This window comes from Odontomachus brunneus, unplaced genomic scaffold (assembly GCF_010583005.1).
Source record: "Odontomachus brunneus isolate Ranch 3 - 2012 unplaced genomic scaffold, Obru_v1 Obru_scaffold_117, whole genome shotgun sequence".
Taxonomy (NCBI): Eukaryota; Metazoa; Arthropoda; class Insecta; order Hymenoptera; family Formicidae; genus Odontomachus; species Odontomachus brunneus.
This window is the reverse complement of record NW_022639567.1, coordinates 428,460-435,029: the sequence shown is the minus strand read 5'-3', so window position 1 is coordinate 435,029 and position 6,570 is coordinate 428,460. Positions and strand designations below refer to the sequence as shown.

At 36.2% G+C, this 6,570-nt stretch overlaps 1 protein-coding gene across 2 annotated transcripts in view; it reads right to left on the bottom strand.

Moving 5' to 3' along the window:
• The window catches only part of LOC116849466 (protein Skeletor, isoforms B/C), a 163,425-nt gene that overhangs the window by 128,175 nt on the left and 28,680 nt on the right, over window positions 1-6,570 (bottom strand). The window lies entirely within an intron of this gene.

The window sequence follows — 6,570 nt, the reverse complement described above, 5'->3', positions numbered from 1 at the left end:
TCGTCAGAGAGAGAGAGAGAGAGAGAGAGAGAGAGAGAGAGAGAGAGAGAGAGAGTCAGCCCAAGCCTCGCCCCTAAGTAGACAGAGCAGAGTTGGTCCTAGTTCTCTTATGAAATAAACGTTCTCTTTCTCTCTCTCTTTTCGCCAACCTTCCCGCTCGCGAGCGCGCGAAAAACGCAAGGAAAATTAGGCTGGAGTTATGGCGCAAGTTAGACGCGAGTGAGTGCGTGCGAAAATTCGCGGCGCGATATCTTTCGGTTACTTTATCTTTGTCTCGTATATATGTATGTGTGTGTGTATCTTTTTCCGTTTACCGACCCGACGTCTCTCTGTGCCGAGTTTCCCCGAGCTTGCTTTGAATAGCTGGCGCAGCGCGGATAAGAAAACGGCGAGGCATCTAGCCATGTGAAAACACCAATCTCTCCTTTTCGTGAGAGACGTTAAGCTGCAGATTTTTTCTCAACGTCCGTACATCCATGACTGTGTTCTTTATTCACCAATACACGTATGAGCGCGTCTGTAAAAATCGATATAAATAATTAATTTAAACAAGTCGTTTTTATGTCGCAAAAAGTCTCGTATCCGCCGTCTTATTCAATGTTGCAGCTTTAATCTAGCTAAGATGTCTCAGACCCGGTATTACGCTTTAATACCTTTAACACGAGTCTCTCATAAACGTAGCGACGTTAGTCTTCCATTTCGTGCGAAAAAGAGGCGATTAGTAAAATTGTAGGTTTCGCGTAATGTGTTAAAGGGATGCCAAAGTTGATGACTGACTCCAAAAATATCGATTACGTAGAGGCGATCAAAACTTCAGGTAAGCATTTACATAATCCTTTGCTATTTTTTGCATATTTCTTGCACACACGTAGATTTTATTGTATATAAATTATATTTATATCATATAAATTATATTATATAAATGTGTGTTGCTTTGTTTCATCATTTATTTAGCGGGAAACATAATCATGTATATATACAAGATGTCCCAGACTTTCCTCCGCAATTTTTGTGAAAACGTAGAACAGATTGAGGTGAACATAAAAGTCTCATACCGTTTTGCGATATTCGCAATAATAGTCGAGATACTAATTTAAAAAGATTAGTGAATAATCATGCGCAATATGATAGATGAACTATAGTGACGATGTGAACTGTTATGTGCTTTTACATAAGGTCAAATTGAACAAAAAACTTTTTTCGTAAATAATCATGTAGATTTTTAGTTATTAATAAAAGAAAATTGTCACATGATTGTGCGCGATAATGGACAAATCTTCTTTAATTAATACCTAAAATCTACATGATTATTTGCAAAATGCTAGAGAATTTTTTTGTTTAGTTTGACCTAATATATATGTGTACAACGGCAGAGGGCGTCACTATAGCTCATCTACCATATCGCGTGATCATCCACCAATTTTTAAAATTAATATCTCGAGATTTATTGCAAATATCGCAAAACTGTATTGGACTTTTATGTTCACCTTAATTCGTTCTACATTCTCATAAAAATTGCGAAGGAGAGTCTGGAACAACCTGTATATGTAGATACATGTATACATACATCAATATATCTATATATATATGTATATATAAGTATATATATTTTTTTCAGTTTTATCTAATTTATACGAAATAAATAGGCGAATAAATGAATAAATGAATATATGTATCGATCCTATACACTATATACATTATATATACTATATATATTAAAAAAATATCATAGAAATGAAAAATATTCGATGTACTAATAATATACTTGCTTATATTAAAATACATAATTTTATATTGAGGAAAAATATTTTTAAAATAAAAAATATACATTTCTTTGAAACCTTAGCCTTCCATAAAAGCAGTTGTTCATCCCACATTTAATTAAAAAAATTTATATTAAATAATTATGTTACCAGTACTCACCAAATAAATATCTCTTTTATTTTTAGATATATATTTTTTTTTATATAGAAATCTCTCTTTGTTTCTCTTTTTGCAAACTTTTCGTACGTTCTTAAGCTTCTAAATTTAGTTGTAAAACAGAAATTTTCTTGAGCGAAGCAAGCACAAGTTTGGCATGTACAAGCAGAACTCTTGTATCAGACAAATATTTACGCTAACGAACAGCTTGAGATGTCAATTTTGATCTCTTTTCATCATATATCGAGCCCTAATTAATTTTTGTACGAACTTTCATTGCTCAAAAACATAATTATGGTTCTGAGCCAGCCAATATGATATAAACTTTGCAGAGAAAGGTCGGTATTTGATCAGTAAAGTTCTCGAATATGGCATCCCTTGAAATGTTATTGAAATTGCACACACATACGCGCGCGGCCGCGAGCGCGAAATCCGGTAACGCAGTAGTAATTAGATTCGCGTTCAATAAAAACAATTTAAACATATTATAGGGTCAAAAACTCAAGCGGGGAGTGCAGGATAGCCATTGCGCTTGAAAATACTTCTAATTACAGCTCGCAAAAACGGAGATACGCGCGGGCCTCTCGACGGGGGATAAAATACGCGTGCAAAATGTTAGCGTGCATCGAGCGTTCCGGCTCGTTTCCATCGCTCGTGTTTACGCGCTTTTTAAGTGCGTTCGGCCGCTGCACGCGGGCGGATGAAATTATTGCTTTCGACGCGCGAAACAGCACTCGTGAATATTGTTCTCAAAGCCTCGCGCGCGCGCGCGCGCGCGGAAACACAACACGGTGAACTGGCGTCGATGTCGCTCTGTTGCGATTTATGCGTCGAGAGACGTCGGAAAAGGCGAACAACGGGTCGAATAGACGGATAGTGCAGGAGCAGAGGGAGATATCGAGGAAAGAAGGAGGAAGAAGAAGAGGAGGAGGAGGAAGAGCCCTCCCGCGTGCGAGAGCAAGCGCGAGCTACGCTTTCACCGTGTGACGCGCACAAACAGCGCTACGAACGGCGAGGAACGATTTTTCGATGGCTCTCCCTTCACGCGTGATCGCTCTCGAGCGACGAACGTTGCAGTCGCGATATCGACAATCATGTTTTTCCGCCTTTTTTTTTGCTTTCACAAATATTGAAAAGATGACTCGCCGAGGGTCGTTCAACCGTCGCGAAATAAAGCTCACCTCCGCGACGCAACGGGACCATAGCCATAATCATGGTGCACAACTGCAGACAGAATTGCGCGAGAACGATTGTTCCCCCCTTCTTTCCCTCGACAATCGGCGAATGGCGCAGATACGAACTCGCCAAATTGCTTCATCGCGGTGTATCTTATCGTGTATCGCGCGGGAGTCGCGACATTACAAAGCTCAGCCTGTATCGGGGCCTGTATCTATAATTTTACTTTGAGCAAGAGAATCGGAAGTTGAATTAAGTTTGAACTCAGCCGATACCGCGCGAGACGTACTTTTGAACGCTGCTCCTCTTCCCCGCCTCCCCTGCCAAGATGGAGAAGCGAGAATTGAAAAGAGAGCCGGAGCCCGGCCGCGAAAGTGGGTCTTCATATCGTAAACGAGCGGCGCCGAGAAAATTTAATGGGGCGACGACGATAACGCATCTAGATATCTGTCAAACTTTCGCGCAAACCGTGTTAAACAATCGCATCGACGCTGCTTTGCTAATATCAGAGATGCCGCATCGGCCGGCCGTTATTGTGCGATTTAATTAAACATTTCATTACGCCACGAACGACAGGCAACAGATAGGCGACTGCAATTGCCAGCAGAATATGCCTGTATGCGCCACTCGTAGACGCGCGATCGCTTCCTGCACGCCTGGACGGCAGGATACGAGGGACGTTTAATTAGATATTTTAATTACGATCGGTACACGTAAGAGAGCGTCCTAATTATTTTATTTCGAGGAAATGTATCACGCCGTGCTGCGTCTCGACACGAACGACGCTGCACGGCCGACACGCGGATTTCCGCCTTTGCGAAACTCGGCTTTGCGCGGAATCGCAAAAAAAAGAAATACCATTTAATCCTTAAACACTTTCTGTTCTTTAATTACCCGCAAACGCGTTTTTCTTAAATGTGTTTACCAAAAGTTTCTTACAGAAGTAACTCAAACAAGCCCGAGATCTCTTTAGAGATTGATATACTGACAGAAAAATATCTAAAAAATCAAGAATATTTATTCACCAGATATTAATAACAAATTTAATTAATGTTTAAATTCTCCGGTTTTTAAATAGAATAAACGGTTATTTGCACGAAAAGCTATTTTAAGACCTTGTATATTTTCCCATTTAAAAATAAAATTTTTTCTTGGTGTAAAAATGCACTGCAGAAAAAAATTCGTATTAAATTTAATATATTTTACATATCTCAATTTATCCATTCTAATTTCTACGTTAATTGAACACAAAGCAAATATGTTAACAAACATCACAATTTATACGTACATTTTGCATGTAAAATATATCATTAATAATTGCATGTATAATATATCATTAAAAGTGTATATATTACAAATTAAATGTAAATTATGTTATTTTAACACATTGAGAAATTATGAATATGAATTCAATGCAGAAGAATCAAAACGGCAGTATGTTAAATTTAACAGACAGTATATTAAAAATTTAATACAGAAACTTCAGCACGAATTGACTTCAACACAAGTACAAAATGTTTCTCTGCCCGTATACGTACGTTAAAGAGAAGTTTACATAGTCACAGAATAGGTTTCTAAAAATTTTTTTCAAAATTATAAATAAAGATATCAATATATGAAACTTTGACTCTACTTTTTATTATTGTTTTAAGTATAAAAGATTATTCTAAAAAATTGAAATTCTTTTCAAATTTCCTATACTGCACGCAATATTGCCAGACGCCTCTAATTAGTGAGCAATATTCTTAAGTTCGTACGATAATTTGAGACAAACAAGAAATATATAAAAACTATATTAAATTTGCTGAAGAAACTTAAATCCCCTGAGAAATTTCCAAAATTGATATTTTTCTGGAACACTGAGTAAGAAAAAAGAAAAAGTGACTTATAATTTCGAAATGCTGTTACTTTGTGAAATTTCGACATTCTGTGTATAACAGAGGTTTATCCTCTAGCAAATTAGATACAGATTTTCAATTTTCTCGCTGTATTTGTTTCAGATTATTACACGAACTATAATATTGCTTACCAGTTATAGACGCCGGTGACATTGAATCCAGTACAAAAAACTTGAAGAGAATTTCAAATTTTTTAAATAATTTCTTTATATTCTCTTAAGATAATTATCAATAACATAGTCAAAATTATATATTGATATCTCTATTAATTTCTTTGAAAAAATTCGAAGAAACTATTTACTAGTTTTTCGATTATCTAAGACAAAACCTTCCCTTGATATAAGTAAATACTAAGATTGTGTGATTAACTAATTTTTTTTAATTAAATTGTAAATGTAAAATTAATGGCTTATAAAATATTAATGTAGTTAAGTTAAAAGTGACTATGCTAATCATATATATGTTTTATATATAATTAACTTTTTAATCATAGATTAAATTTATGTAAAATATAATAAAAAAGATAGTCTTTTACTATCTGTTTTATGCTCAGAATTTCAAAGAACACTGAAAAAGAACATTGAAAAGAATACTGGCACTCAAAAAGATGAAAAAGATTTTCTACAGGTATTTTTTTACTTTTCTCATTTTACGGTGTAAGCAGCTCGCAAAGATTTTAATATTAGTAAATTATTTTAACTTATATAAGAAAGTTAATCAGTTAAAGTTAATACATTTTTTTTAAATAACTAGTTTAGCTTAAAAGCTGATTCATTTAAAATGATCTTACTTAAAACAAAAAAGTTAAGTTAAAAGTTATCAACTTTCTGACTTAACCAATTAACTTAACTTTTAACCAATTAACTGTGTTGCCCTCTTTTAAAAGAATATACCTAAATTGTGTTGCATGACGAGTATATTCGTCATAACGCTAAAAATTGCCATTTCTTCATGACGAGTATACTCGTCATACACAGCTAACTAGTTAATTGATTGATTAATTATCACCCAACCCTGGTAAATACATTACTAGCACCAAATAAATATATATTCTTTATCTTTGGATATTTTTTCTCTCTGTAACGTACGTCGCGGCATCTTTCGTGAGCGCAAATTTCCAATTAAAAAGTTATTCTCTATGTCGATACATCTACAACAACAATTTGCGAAATTATAAGAGGTGAATATATCGGGACGAAGCGCTGATCGGCGGAGAGGAGAAGGGAATAGGAATAACGTTCGAAACGTGATCTATCGAGATTGTCGGGTCCGTCTTTTTAAAAATGTTTCATTTTTCACGTTTGCTCCTTAGCGACAGCGGAATGGCATCGAATCGTAGATTCGGTGAGCCGCGCACTCGCGTTACGCGGGGCAGGCTGGAAATATGACGGTATTTCAATGAGAAATGAACTTCTTGCTCCGTAATGCTTTGGGTAACGTATATATTCCCGTTTCGCCTCGCCGATTCGCTCGCACGGGAGAGCGTTGGAAGCTCTCACCCTCTCTTCCTCCCTTCTTTCCTCTCTTTTGCCTCCCCCCTCCCTCTCTCTCTCTCTCTCTCTCTCTCTCTCTCTCT